Source organism: Rousettus aegyptiacus, unplaced genomic scaffold (genome assembly GCF_014176215.1).
Source record: "Rousettus aegyptiacus isolate mRouAeg1 unplaced genomic scaffold, mRouAeg1.p scaffold_m13_p_11, whole genome shotgun sequence".
Lineage (NCBI taxonomy): Eukaryota > Metazoa > Chordata > Mammalia > Chiroptera > Pteropodidae > Rousettus > Rousettus aegyptiacus.
In genome coordinates this window covers 76,164,002-76,180,444 of record NW_023416286.1, presented here as the reverse complement: position 1 = coordinate 76,180,444, position 16,443 = coordinate 76,164,002, and the positions used below count along the sequence as shown (strand labels likewise).

The 16,443-nt window shown below is 35.4% G+C and overlaps 1 pseudogene; it reads right to left on the bottom strand.

The window, feature by feature from the left end:
• Positions 1 to 3,572: 3,572 nt before the first annotated feature.
• Positions 3,573 to 3,691, bottom strand: LOC118609806 (annotated as a pseudogene).
• Between the last annotated feature and the right edge of the window lie 12,752 nt (positions 3,692 to 16,443).

The window sequence follows — 16,443 nt, the reverse complement described above, 5'->3', positions numbered from 1 at the left end:
TCTTTACAAAGCTTCAAACCCTCCTTACATTCTCTGAATGTTTACATTTTCATGGTCACTTTTATTCAGTGTCCTTATATCTCCTGAACCCTCGATCTTACTTTGTCTCACCTTCTCCAGTTTATGTACAATATTTATAAACTCAGCTATGAAACACAGATCATTTTCCTGATTTGGGGGGCTGAGGGGATTGGGGAATATATATCTGTAGAACATATGACTATAAAAAGTTTTCCTAAAAGTTTGTAGTAATTGAGGATTAAATTGCAGAGCAACACTGCAAATGCCTTACCTTGCAATACTAAAGATCCTTGGTCACTCAGAAATGTCACCACTTATATTCTATGTAGCCACCCTGACTTGCTCAGAGTAAATTTCTCTTCACTCTTAATCTTTTTTTTTTTTTTTTTTTTATCATCTATCCTTTGCTGTTTCACCCTTAAGTTCATCTTTACTTCTTATGTGGAGTAGCCTGGCTATCTTACTGTTTTGGCGTTCTCCCTCTAAACCTTATCCTAGAAACCTTCCTCTCCAATCGAAACCATCTACACTGGAAACAAATCGTACTTACTGTTTGCTTGGGGCAGAACTGTATTTTAAAGTAGCAGAGTAAAATTTCCCCTCTACTCTACATATATCATTCTGAAAGGCAACAGCAAGGGCTTGCATTTTTAGTATGCTTCTTTCAGCTCCACACACGACAGGATTTCAATAAACACTTGCTAAAGATTTAACAAATTCAGTGATCAGATTCAAAAAGAAAGAAACCTAAATTCTATATAGCTCTACTAATAAAGTTTGGCTTTGCTACCTATTAAGGGCTACTTATTAGCTGACTTTTAATAGATCGTTTTCCTTACCTACAAAATGGAGTTAAAATGATAATATACTGTGTATATCTTAGAGAGCTACTTTATATAGCAAAAGAAATACACACACACACACACACACACACACAGAGAGAGAGAGAGAGAGAGAGAGAGAGAGAGAGAATTTAGTAGAATTCTGTAATCCTGCATAAAATATAGTGTACACATTCAATAAACATGAAATAATAAAAAAAGTTTGTGATATGCATTGCAGCACTGGAGGTTATCAGTGGACTTATAAAATGGAAATAAATAAGCAATTATCTATGACCGTGACCTCAGAAACTTACCAATAAGAAGCTACCTCTGTGAAAACAGTTAAATATCTATCAGAAGAAACAAATCCTAGTCACTATTGTACCCACATAAAAAAAAAATGATTTCTCACTTGCTGGAAAAGCAAGAACTAGGTATTTTTTAAAACACAAAGCCAAATGTGAAATATGTAAATTACAATGACAAGCGTATTAAAATAACACTTAGGCCAGTCGAATAGTCTACATCTTCATGTCTTATCCTGCAGAAACATTTCTTCAGTATCAGAGACATTACACTTCAGAGATGAAATGTCATCAGCTTAACATTACCTTTTCTTTAATTCTCCCTGGCTGTATCTCACTAGGTACCTAAGAAGGACAAAGCTAGAACACTAAAGGCCCCATCACAGCATTTAGAGGACTCCAGATAAAAAGAAACTCAGGGGTAGAACCCATATACAATTAATCACAGGTGGTGATGTCTTTATTGGCTACTGACCTTGCAATGAGTTGCATGAGTTTATAAGAAGGTTCTCTGTTACCCCGATCCCTATTTTCTTGAAGGAGGGTATAAATCACTTGAGCCTCATGAATTTCTCATATTTACAAAGTACACTTCTAAATTTTCCACAGAGGATGCAGTGTAACCACTTATTTCTCCAATTTAGAAAATAATAATTTTTCAGCTTGTTCAGATGTCACATAAGGAGGCTGATGATTGAGATGATCTGACTGAGAGTGACCCGAGGATCCAAGGTGGATGTCAGCAAGAAGCCCAGAGAGAAGCGGATAGTTTCCATCATCCCCATTTTGAGGTTGTTTGCATTACTTCTTCTCTAACCTTCTGCTCGAAGCAACAATCATGGTAGATTGCCTTATTCTGTTCCATTAAGAACTGAAGCATGTGATAAATCAAATTCCATAGTGACATATCTTGTTTCGGTGGCGTGATAAGTTGCTTCTTGGCTGAAATTCAGATGAAGAATATCTGGATTTTGTAAATATACTTCTCCATATTCTCTTGAAACTTTAAAATTTAAGTATTATATGGTGCTTGAAAAAATAAATGAAAAGAGAGAAGAGAGAAGAAATACAGTTTTCAGAAACATCAAGAAATCTCTGTTGGCAAATACCATAGTGTGTATTTTAAATAATTTTTCCCGCGTATGTAGTTATGACCATAAGGAGAAAAATATCGTTAAAATATTAAACTTTGCTCTTAGACTCTTGTATTAAATGTAAATGTCCAACACCATTACTATAACACACAAAGTATATACTCTATCATGTAGTAGAAAAATCTAATTTTACCAAGATAGGATTTTTCTCACAAGTAATTATCCTAGTTTTGTTTCATTAAACCCAGGGGGAAACTGATGTTAACAAAGAAAATCCATCAAAGAAAGTTTAACCAAATGTTAAAATTTCAAGCTACAAAAAGGAGTCTCGTCACAGACTAATATGAGATTCCCATTTTGAGAGCTATCACATTAGAATATTTAGTCATTAAACAGATATTTTTCAATATTTCCTATGCACACTTGCTCTTTCGATACATTGGGGCACAACATTAGATTTTCACTCTGTTCCTGAGATTTCGGCCTCCTATGCACAGAACAAAAGTGCCTGGGCATGCAATCGAAATCCAAGGCAGGCCCAGGGCAGTGCACTTTGAACCAGACTCCAGTCATTTAGAGCATAACATTTAGTTTGAATAGTCATACGAATTCTATAAAAGATAAAGCACCCGGTCTTGAAGAAGAATCGTAATTTGATATGAAGAAATGGAGAGACATGTCAGTAGAAACAGCAAAAACGAAGTCACAGGACAGCAGTACAAGAGTAATCTCTAGTATTTCATGAGCACTTACTATAGGCAAAGTACCACTCTAAGCATTTGCATGTTTTCCATGTTTTGTTCTAACAAAAGCTCTGCAAGGCGAGGATTATTATTGTCATTCCCATTCAACAAATGAGGGACTGAGGCACAAAGTGTATGAGCAACTTGCATAAGTGAGTGAGTGTTGAGTTTGATACCCCAAGAGTCTGGTTTGCACCCATGCTATTTTCAACAAGTTTTGGTGGAACGATTGGACTTGGAGTGAATGGTGGGTTAACACTAATGTATAGTGGAGAATCTCAGACTGTGAGGACTCACCCGTTACTTGCTACTGAGCACAGAAATGACTAAAGTACTTTAGAAGACATCCATCAGCCAGTATATTAAATTTGGAATCAAAGGGATTGATTAGGAAACTATTGTAATAATCTAAAATATTGTAAGAATGAGAAAATTCAATTGCGAAGAAAAATGAGTAATTGCTAGTATGCAGTCCAATCCTCTCTCATTTTTTTTTTTTTTTCTTTTTAGGTGAGGCAACTCTTGGTTGACCTCACAGGTTGCAAGGACCTTGTCAACTTACAATCCTTTATTTTTTATTTTTTATGCCTACAACATCTGATCTTCCTAGGTGGTCACCCATCCAAGTACTAACCAGGCCCAACCCTGCTTAGCTTCCAAGATCAGATGGGATCGGGCTTGTTCAGGGAGGCATGGCCATAGACAATCTTCTCTCATTTTAAAAATATATTTTTAAACCTCCCACCCCTACCACTGGGCTATCTAGGTTTGACAGGATGACAAGATAACGTATCAAATAGTATAGTTAGTCCCACTTTCTTAGTGAGTTAAGTTGCTTTCTTAGTGTAACTTACAAACTTATGGAGATTATTACTTAATAGCACAAAGGTAATAATACTATAGCTGTGCATACTTAGTGACCTGAAGGAATTAATATGCTTTTGAAGAATTAGCTAATATGCAGGCAAAAAAAAAAAAAAATTGCTATTAACACAAACATGCTGGGTAAATACTTTTTCCAATGTCTTAAGCTATGCCCACATTATAAAAACTTTAGACAATTCATTATCAATACCCAGTGAATATTACATTTTAATGGTAATAATATTTTATGTCTTATCTTTGTTAAAACTAAGGTCCTAATGAACTTTGGAAAATTCTTATTCTACTATTATATTTAAAAAGGGTTCTTCTCTCATCTGAGATTCTTTATGTAAATTATTATCTAATTTTTTTTTTTCTGCACTTCAGAAAAAAAACAGGATTTCACTGGTTTGTTTTTGGTGCCATCTGTGTTATTAGGAAAGAAAAGCTAACATAGGCTTAAAACAATGCAAGGGAAAACTATGTAAAATTAAGCTAAAACTGTCACAATGAAACTGCTAAATTTCACAGAGATCAAATTCCAGTACGCTGAAAATGTTTCTTGGGCCTGCCTAGAATTTCTCACCTCATTAGGTGTGAAAAACATAAATTGAGCACTGTCTTTTTATTCCCCCAAATTTTGCCCATGATGAGAAAGAACAGTTGGGGAAACGAAGCTCTCCACAGCCCTTAGATGTGGTATTTGGGAAAGGGAGGGAGTGATTGAAGGCTGTACCCTTTATAGAATCTGAGCACTTGTGCGATGATTGTTTTTGAATCTTCAAGTCACTTATGCAATAATTAATTCATTCTCACATTCTCATTTCTTTCAAATTAGTACTCTCTTTATAGAAAAAAAAAAAGAAAAAAAGAAAGGAGATTGAGAGTCAAAATGACTGATCAAATGAAATATTCCAAGACCGGTTCCGAGGCCTAGAACTCGTGTTTTCTGAGTCAGACCGTTCAACTCCAGATATGGCATTTCTTTAATAGTCCTCATCTTTAAATTTCAGTAATACTCTCTGCTTGCCAGACATCTAGGTGGGATTTAGGTCTACGTGCATATTAATACACTCAATTTATAAAGGTTGAAAACTCTGACTCATTGCCCATCAAGTTAAAGCACAAATTCAAGACTTTTAAGTACTTAATCTGTACCATGTAATGAGATTTATATTACAAGTCAAAAAAAAGAAGTGCACTTAGGATGCAGTCCAAAATAAAACTACCTAGCATGAGTGTGAATGTGTGCTTCCAAACCGTTTCTTTGTTTTCCACACATTTTCCTCCAGTGTCTATAAATGGAACATCCTTTATCATCCCTTGATCCTATACCACATAGTCTTACTGTCCTGCGTAGGCTATCAAATGTTACATCATATCACCAAAAATTGTCCATTTTTGGATAATATTTAAGAGCACTTTTTATTTCCTATAATTTAACTCAAATTTTTTTTCCTCACTTAAAAGAACAAAAAGACCACTGAACGTACACCTACATTTGACACATATAGCCATCATACATTTCCATGGTAACTTGTGCTTTTTTTGTTGCAAAAAGTGAAATATGATTCAAAAGTGAGTAATTAAAAAGGTCATTTCATCTTCCAGTACCCAAAATATTTTTACACCAAATTTCCCACATACTCCCACCATCAAAAGCAAAGGACTTTGCAGATTGAAATAATAAAAGATAATTGTAATGGAGTTTAATGAAATTGGAAACTAAGATAGTTCATATTAGTGAGCATGTTATAATTAACTCTGGTAAATGATACCAAAATGTATTTTAGATTTTACTATTCCAGGCAAAAAACTGAAGGGAGAAATCAGTATAATCATGACTTCTTTCATAAAATAAAGGGGAGGGATAAATCTCTGTTACTTTTCTAAAATACAGTTTCTAATATATTTTATTTAAAAAAAAAAACTGCCAAGGAGGAGCTATTTCAATGACAGTATTTGTAGAGAAATGGTAACTTCCAGCCAACGAGGTTAATGTTGATAGATAATGTCCTATGGATATTTCAGAAGACACGTTATTGATCCATTGTCTGCTTACTTAACTAGAAGATAATAGTTTAGCTTCACAGGAATGACGAAACACTTAGAATTTGTAAGTTTTCTTTAAATAAAAGCAATCTGCTTTTTATCAACTGGAGAACAGTAAGAGAAGAAGAGGGGTGGGGGAGGACACAAATTTATTGCCAATAGGGCAACAAACAATGAGAATTGAAAATGTATTACATAATCAATAACATACTAGAACTTGTGAGAGCATGAAAGAAATTATTGTCTTTACTGAGCTTATGTTATATGGAAGGAAGCACAAAACCAATACTACAGAAAACTCACAACACTTTCCATCAGTGTGAGTGGGGACCTTTTCCCTGTGACAGCTAACCAAGCGCTACCATCTTGGGATTCTTAGATGAAAGGGTGTTTATTAACCCTGGAATCCTGGTAAGGAGGAAAAATTGGGAGCTACATTTTATTTTTATTTATTTCCAATATCTATTAGTAGATGCAATGTTGAAAGCAGACATCCAAATAAAAACACGTCACACCATCTTTTTTGCTTTCTCTAAAATTACTTATGTAATGTAGACTATGCCCTTCATCAGAAACATTCATCTTCTTCTTGTTATTTATATGTAATTGAATCCCTATGGGTGGGGGGAGGAGTAAAGGGCATAGCCATTTGTACAAACTCTCAAAACGGCATTGTCTCAGATGCGTTCTGTTCAATCAACAGCTGCCATTTGGGAAATCTCCTTTACCTAAGGTCTTTTTGTTCAGGGGAAATGGTCATTAAAACATGAAATGTAGTACTTTTTTCTTTAGGCACACAGGCAGAGTTCAAGGACAATTTTCCAACGCATCTCAGTAAGCGTTGACTGACAGGGTACCACCCAAAGTAAGGAAACCTTGCCGCCATCATTTTGGTTTGACTGGTTAAAATGTGTTTGATTCTCACACTTATTTAATTTGTAACTAGCTAGGCTTGTTACTTCAATTCTCTTTTCGGATTTAAGAAGAAAGCTTCATTTTCTTTGGAGAAAAAAAGCAAGTCTTAGTCTGTAGTAACGGACATAGGACTCCTCACTCGGGTATATACGCATTTGAGTTTGAATGACCAGCCACTTATGAAGATGCCTCTGATAGTTCAGTCGCCATTTTCCCATTTTACCCACAATGGTTTTATGGCTAATTGTCAAATATACTCTGCAACACATACTTCATCCCCCAACCCAGCAACACTAGATAGAAGGAAGTGTGATTATCGTAATTTTTTTGAATCTACACTAATTTCTAGTGTCACTTTCTCTGTTCACTAACCATTCTAGAACACTAGTAGGGATAAATAATAGAATTATCAATTATAGACTTACCATTATATATTTTTTTCTAAAGTTAGGTCAATTCCCCATCTATAATCTTCTAACTTCTTATTTTTCTTAAAGACTATTTGACAGTAACATTGAGAACATTCCTCAAAAATGTTTTAGATCTCAGAAAATAATGATACATATTACAACCAGATGAGATGAGACATGCCGCAGAAATGCAGAAGTGTTTCATCCCCAAAATGGCACCAGTAGAAGCCCTGTCAGAAATATCATATGGTAAGGCTTTGCCTCAAGTCCATCTACTAAGTTTATGCCTTAAAACCTACTCCAGGAAAAATATGCTCTCACTCCACTGAGCTAACCACTATGACTGTTTCTCTCCTCTTCCCCTCCTCAATGCTGAAGAGAGGTAGTCTTAATGGAAACTATTAAGACACCCTTTAGGAGGCGTGAAACTTTAACATTAATTTTCAGGTACTGAGACAGAATTGCTCCCAGGTATAGGAGCCTACCTTGTTTGGATGTGCTAACATGTTTCAAGAGAGAAAAACAAAACAAAACAAAACAAAAAACAATATTCAAAAGTGGGACTAAGATGATCAGCCTCACATGTTACTAAAACAGAGTGCGTCAGGGGTGAGCGTTTGCATCGCCCACATTGTAATTGTCCAAGGGCACAGAATAATTTCACAACAGACTTAATCACCTTGACCACTAATATAGATGTCTCAGCTAAGAAAATTTAAGACCAACTTGACATTTTAATTTTTTTCTCACGTTCATCAAAAAATCTTCCTATGATTTTCCTCCCAAATAGTTTCCCTATTAAGAGCACATTCTGGAATATATCTATTCCCTTATAAGCCATTTTACTAAATCAAGTTCTCAACTCATTCCATACATGGTTCCAAGTTCTAAGCATGAATTTGTTTAATCCTCACAACAATCCTATGAAATAGTTATAACCACAACTCTTCCTCTCTTCCCGTTAATCTTCTGAAAACGATACAATCATTTTTTTCAGCAGGAAGTTTGGTCTCTCCTTTGTGGACTCCTTGGTCTCTGATTATTCACTCATCCTGATCCACAACTGGGTCTAATGCAGGCCAATTCACTTTCTAAACCCCTCAACAAGAAAAAAATGGAGACTCTGTTTTATTCATTACTGCTACTGTTTCTCACATATATCATCATTCAGAATTAATTCTGCAAAGTTAAACAGTAACTTTTCCATTACCACTGTGGGCCTCAAGCTATACTGACTTTATGTTCTTATGTTTAGTAGTTTTCCTGTCAACACAATACAATGATAGGAGTCCCAGTCCTGAGGGCCCTTAACCTCAGCCACACATGCTGCTAGATCTGTCCTCCCTCTCAACACTCAGGTCACTGGATTAAAGTTCCCTTTCAGAGCCACTAATGTCTTCTCCTTGCAGCCACTTCAACAGATTTCCCTAACTTTTGATCCCAAAGATTTGGAATTTGAGATCTCAGTCTCATTTTCCAGAAGGTTTCTGAGCTCCACTTGCAAATTGTTTTTTTTTTTTTTTTTTACCATGTTTGTATACCAAGCAGCATTGTGTAGAACTTTACCTTCGTCAAAGTACAGAAGATTCTATCACACTTTTCTCCAAGTATAATGAGTGCAATAGGACCTTTAGATAACCAGAAGGACACAAGAGTCGCTTCTATAAAAAAAAAAAAATTAAATTAAATTTAAATTTAAAAAAAGATGATTTGCTAAATTCCTCTTGATCAAAAATGTTAGGTTATTTATTTTTATGCAAACTCGTACACCATCAACTTTACATATCTTCATTATATTTAATTAATTAATTTACTTATTTTGATTCCCCCCTCAGAAATGGATCTACTTTTTATGCACTGGTACAACCCATAGAAGCCAAGATGAAGGACCAAAACTATAATCACTTTGAAGACAGGCCACTGCACCATTCAGTCGTACTGAGCCACCTCTTGACTGTGCCAGGCTCAATTCCCTCAAGCTTTTACACATGCTGCCCGAGTTGTCTCAGACACTCTGCCCCTCTTTCCTTTTGGCCTGATTTACTACTGCTCACCCCAAAGACCTCAGCTGGACATCATCTCCTTTCCAGGCAGTAGGAAACATGGCATTTCTTTTTTGCAGCTTTATCTCTATCACCTTGCATTTTTTTTCTGGTACATTGTAGGTGCTAAATAAGCAATCTTGAATAAATTAATGACCTGCAAAATGGTGACCAGAGATAGAGAAGCTTTCTTAAGTCTTAAGTCTTCAAATAGAATTGAAAGAAGATGCCTAGCTAGCTATAAATTAAATAATAAGTGTGAGAATCAAACACATTTTAACAGGCCGCACATGCACATCAAATCAAAACGGTGGCAAGGTTTCCTTATTTTGGGTGGCACCCTGTCAGTAAACGCTTACTGAGATGCTCTGGAAAATTGTCCTTGAACTCTGTCTGTGTGCCTAAAGAAAAAAGTATTTGGGTGTACATGTGTGTGAGTTTGTCCATTCCCGCATGTGACCTCAGCTGTGTCTACACTAAATCAAACTCTCTCATCTTCCTCATAACCAGTTCTCCCTCCACACTTCTCCACCTAAAAGACACAGTATTCTCCTTGATGCTCTGAACCAAACCTTCCAATCACTTTTGGCATATCGCTCCCCTTCACCTTCTACTCCGAATTTCTAATTCTTCCTTTATTATGTCTTTTGAATTCTGCCTTACTCCATTCTGACTATGTCATTATGCCCTTATGATCTAATATATAAATTACTGCGCTCATCTCTTAAGTGATCACCTATGTTTCAGACTCTACCAACATCCTTAGTTAGCCTAAATATCACTGCTAGACTCGTTTTCTTAAAATACCACTTTCCTTATGTCACTCATTTGTGTACTAAATCAGGAAAAAATGCCCCTCATCTTTTTAAGAATCTTTATACTTGTACATGTCTCCAAATTACTTTTCATTTATACCCTCTGCTCTAATAAAAGAATTGTTCACAATTTTAACTGTAGTAGTTGCCACAGATTCTTGAAAGTGTATTATTAATTCAGTAAATACTCATTAAGTAACCACTATATACCAGGCAGAAAAGAAAACAAAGTTTATGTTCTAATAGTGAATATTGAAAACACGAAAGGAAACAAATAAATGATATTTCAGGTAGTGATAAATGTGTGGATTGCATAATAGTAATATATTTACATTAAATCACATTGCCTTGCAAGTATAAATAGAAGCTTCTTGGATTCACTGCTGTACTTGACAATTCTTACCTCTTCTTCTTACTACCCCAAAACCAGCCTCTCCTTTCACTGTTTTTTTGATATGGCTTAGTTCCTTATTTGTGCAAATAAACTTTGGTGATACTCAATGTCTTCAAACTAGAATGGTATTGAAATAATATTATTTTTAAGAATTAATTATAATTGAACACATGCCAAAAGTACATAAAGAAGAAAAGCTCTGGCATGCTACTCTGCCAGAATAGAAATAGACTTTGGACCCAATTCAGTTTCTAGTAAATGAATGTCCAAAAGCACACAGGAGCAAATGTGCACATGTTTGCAATCCCAGCAAAGAAACCAGGGTGCACATAGACCTTAGAATTTCATCCTTCCCTCCCTTGCAGAAAGGTATCTCCTCCATGTTCTCTACATAATGTCTTTTAATGTCTACCAGTCATGAGTTTTGTCATGCTTCCTAAAGTCTGTGCTTTCAAATAATTATGGTTTGCCTCCATCAAGAACTGTGTTGTGACATTCACCAAACTATTAACATTTTTCAGAAGAATTGAAGTTGTATGTACACACACACACACACACACACATATATACACACACATACATATATATATTTCACCACATCTCACTAGGTCACAACCATGAGCCAGGCATTATGCTCAGCTCTGATGATGCTGACATTAAATGCTATGACTCCTGCTAGTAAGGAGTTCACAGTCTAGTGAGGATGACAAAATACACAAATGATTGACTATGGTGTTGGCTGATATGTACAGTCCTAGAACTATAAATAGCTTCGCTTTCAAGGAATTTTAGAACCAAAAGAAACCTCAGCGTCACTGACTTTAACCCAAGTGAGAGAAAGCCAGCCCATATATCCCGTTCATTCCTAGAACCTGGGTCCCCTGAGATGCTCCCTCTGCTCCTGCTTTCTCATTTAGCCATTTGCAAAAGGTCAATTCGTTTTCTGCAATCAGGTGGTTTGCTCAGTCAACAAATTCATGTAAATGTATAAAATAAGCTTTAAAATATATTAAAATAGTAACACAAATTATTTTTAGTTAATATCTTGCCAGGTTAATGATAAATGTTGATTGATACGTGAGACGAATTACATTATCCTATTCTTGTCTAATTTCCTGATTTCTTCCACTGTTGTGGGTTATGCAATTTATTAAATTAACTTCGGAGTTTAGTTCATATTGAATCATTTCCAAATACGGTGACAGAGAGAAAGATATAGGAGTGGCTGTACATAAAGCTGCTGTTGGATAAAACAGATGATTGTTCTTTGGTCATAAAAAAAATACACATTTTTCTCATATATTGTCTCATCCAAATATATATTGAATATGTTGTATTTTTTCTTTTATAATTGCCTGTGTTATCTAAAACACTGTTTGCATGCAAGTAATTCTGATATAAGTACATATGCATGTTGTGTGTGTTTTCAATATCCAACTTTACAAGCTCAAAGGACTTTGCGATATGTTTTATCAGGAAGCCAGGACTAAATTGTGACATTTTTTTAATAAGATAACTATTGTAATACTGTTTTAGATTTATTAAAGTGATTTTGCTAATCCTTCTTTATGGAAAACATCTATGCTTTCTGATAACTTCTAAGCTTACTTTTTAATAAAGAATATTTTAAGATGATTATTTTAGATTTCAGCCACTTAGCCTCTTAAGCATTTTTAAGAAATATGCAACACTCTCAAAGAGCCACACAAAAATAAATGTAATTGCAATAGAAATCGTATCAAAAAGGACAGAAAAACAATTTAAAGCAGCAGCAGAATGTCACTTATTCAGGAAATATTAAATATTTCTTGACAGTGGTAGAGATTTTTTTATATTTATGAAGAAATGGTCTTTAAAAATTAATTGTGTTCCAAAGGATGTTTTTAAGAATACCAACTAAAAATTAGAAACTAGAAATAAGTTTAATATCTCATTAATTCAAATCAGGCATCCTATCTTCTTGTGAAATATCCAGATAACTGGGGTAATTTAAAGGAACATTTTTTAATTACCTGGGAAATTGCCTCAATCTTCCACCTCAATCTTTTATTTCACTTTGCAGATTAAATAGTCTTTTTTTAAAAAGTAGAACTATTTGCTCCTATCACTCCTTTTGGGTCATCATCAGTTCTCTGTGGAGTTGTAAGATTAAATGTGTCCAGAATGTACAAAGAGACCCCTACTATTAAATAAATCTGATTTCCAGATGATTTCCTGTTTTAATCAGGTAATTACCATATCAAACCTGCCTGAATCCTATTTCCCTAAGCCATGGAAAACTGAAGTCCTGAATAGTTTCCATGGTAACTCCTACACATCATCTTTACATTGTTTCAGTAAAGTTTACTGAAACACGATCAACAAGAGTATTAGTAAAGTATATACATTTAATCTTATCAATTCTAAGTGAATATTTCTCGCTTTATAAAATCCTTAAAACACTTGCTCCCAACATCCACTTATTGTTCGTTGGGACAGAACAGCAGTCATTTCGAAGCCACTAGCATGTCTGTAACTGTATAGGCCATATGATTATAAGTTTATTCTTCAGAAAGTAATATTTGAAGAGTAACAAAAATCATAGTTTATCCGACCTGCATATAAAACCATTCAAGTATACTACATTTATCATATTAAAAATGCATCATTAAAATTTAAAAGCAGGTGCAGTGCTCAATAAGCTAATGGTGTAGTCTGAAGACTCCAGTCAAGATTGTATTGTTGAATTCCCAGTTGGATAAAGGAGAAAGAGAAAGAGGGAGGGAATGTGAACGACCTTGCCAAGGTGGAAGGGCCCTAGGATGCTGTGCCGTGGGCTGTGGTTGAGCTCCACTCGGAGGATCTTCACTGCACTGCATTCTGACGGCTGAGAATGAAAGTGCCCCTCCAGACAGAGGAGCTTGAAACCGCTTCACCTCAGAGCCGGAACCTCTGTGAGTCTCTACAGGCATGTGAATGTGAGCACATATTTGTATTTATGGGTTGAATTTATGGGCTGTTTGCCTGTGTGCACCAATGACTCGATGCTTGTCGGAGAACATGTTGTAGAAAACGGCATAAAGAAATTTAACGAGAAAAAAAACTAGTGGAAGAAAATTTAACCTTCATAACAGTCATGTCAATCTATAAACTATTAAATGATCACCTTTATTACTGGGTGGTTTATTCATCTCACATCATCTTGGGAAGAGCTAGACAAGATTCCTGAAATCTATTAATTAGTTTCCTCTAGCAAATATTAACTCAGCAAAATCCCATTCTTTTGTTAAATATACTTAGAATTTTAAATTGAAATATCTAAATCTGTATACTTATTCCTTGATTAGGTAAATCTAACTTGTAAAATCTTCTTTTTTAATAATATAATTTAGTGGAAAAATTACTTCATCGGTTGCTATAATTCTTTTTAAACAAATTGTGCACATCCAAATTCACTATGTCTAACATAACTACTCACTGGTAACAGGAACAACATAAAATAATAATAAATATAATTTTCACCTAATGTTTTATACAGGGGAGATGGCGTCAGAGTAGAAATTAAAAAGACAGAGACAGAAGAAAAATAGCAACCACCTTCTCATTCCTTGGGATGTTCTTTTTTTAAAGTGGAGACTATGACATAAAATAGCCAGCATATCTGTATGAGGTCTTTTCGATTAGCACATTCTTTGAGAGACATTTATATTTTATGGGAAAAATGCATCATTCCCCCATCTCTAAAATAAATATTATGGGATATAAGTCCAATTTGTGAACTAGAAAGAAACAGAACTACTGTTTTTGCAGTACTAGAACCTTTTTGGCTCTCAGTGAATATCCTCAATTCTTAAAAATAAAACTATATTGAAATATTTCTTAAATTGTTGTTAGCCAAACTGTCAGAAATATTATTTCTTACTTTCGGATAAATCAGGCTATGTTTAGAATCCAGAACACTAAAAATAGTCTTTCAGGGGCAAAAGCCTTAAAAATCTAAAATCCTTAAACATTATTTAACCTAGGCCTTCTATTTTTCCAGTTAACCTAACACTATTTCCTTGATTTGCTGTTTTAGTTTTTAGTGGTTTAGGAACTGCTTCTCTTCCTTCTTATCTATCATATTTTCTTGATCTTTACATTCCTCTTCTGGTTATCCTCTGTAAGTAATTATTCACTTGCTTTTATAAGCTGATCAATAACCTACTGTGAGATAATTCACAGGTCTTGTGAAATATCTATCTGCGTGTATGCTTTTTAATGTAATAGGTTTGAGATGTGCAGCTCGAAAGGTAATCTTCTGCAGACGAATTTTATATTGCATATTCACATTGCTTGCTCTCTAACACTGAACACCCACTCTAAAATCACCTTTTTCTCTTCTACCAACTTACGTCCACCTATACGTGCACTGCAAAGAGCAAGATGTCTCCGTTTGAACTCTCAAAAAATTATGTAGTTTTCATGATATTTGCAGTTTTTTATTTTTTAAGAAACGCAAATATACTACCAAATGTGGAAAATTGGAAAGACATTGTTTTGTTCCAAAGAGATCCTTTTGTTGGTTATTGTATTTTGTTAATAGGAATTAAGTTCGCAAAGACTCATAATAATTTGTGACTACCAACCTTACTCCTGTGTGCAGATTATTTAACCAAAATAAGACAGGATTTTCATAGAAAAAAGATGGGCTTCATGAACTAAGCATCCATCCATTCACTTACCTTGTTTGTTCGTTCATTTGTTTGTTTGTTTGTTTAATAAGCTCCCATTTAGCATTTTCTATGTGCCTGGCACTACAAGGTACTTATTATCATATATAAGTCCAACGAGTAAGAGAACCCTGGATATTCTCAGCTGGGACTGTTGAAGTAAATTTTTAAGAGGGACTATTTACAAAGGTTTGGGCAAAATTAAGAAAAACCAGCAATTAATTGTTCAGGTCTCCAAGATTAGAAACGGTAGGAATCCAGAAAGCCATTAATCTCACCACTAGGCTTAGAGGAATATGAGAAGAAAAAAATAAAAAATAACAACCCGGTATAAACAGAGTCTGGTTAGAGCTGTAGCCACGAGGGCATGGAGAAGGAATGCCTCCCAGATGGAGCTTCCTCCTCTGCCCACCACCTCCTGCCTGTGCTTCCCATTGCCAGGACTCAAGAGAAGCCGGAGAAAACAGAGCCCAGGTGATGCAGTCCTCAGGGGTCAGCCTCCAAGAGCACAGTTCAGGGCAAAGAAAAGAGAGAATGGAGGAAGACAGTCGGCAACCGAGAATAGCTAGCATGACACTGAAGGTAGGACACGGATAATACAAGGGGCTCACAGATTAACCAGTAGTTAGATATATAAATAAATAGAAACAAATGATTTCAGTACTGAATACAGTGCACTACTAGAAGAGGTTTCTTAGTAATGAAACAAAGCGCGCAGGGATTCATTCTCGTTCATTGGATCCGTATAAGTTTTACAGAGAAACAGAACAACGAGAACTCAGGGCGCACTGATATGGGTTCTATGAGCGGGCACAGCAGATGAACCAGCTGCGGCGTTCTATTCTGAAGGTGAAATCGCCAATAATCAAAGTTCAAAATAAAAACTGACATGGACCAATATAAAAGGCTACACTCTGTACATTCAAAAATACATCTCTATTATTTCACTCAAAAGCAGTTAAAGCATTTCTACATGCCAGGTACTGTGCTAGGTTCTCACGGTGTCTAAAATCGAGTTACAGATATCAGTAAATAGAAGATACGAAGGATGCTTTGGGAACACATTGTGACGACACTAGAGCTGCTATCCAGGTATCAGAAATGTCATCTGTCAGGAAGCGATGATAAGTTGAGACCCAAGGGATGACCTGAAACTATTGAAAGGGAGAAAAAGATTTCCAGGGGGGGACCCCTGTAAAGGTATAGAGGTGAGACAGATCACAGAAAACTGAACAGAGTTCAGTCTGAAGGAACATCAAGCACTTGTAACAAG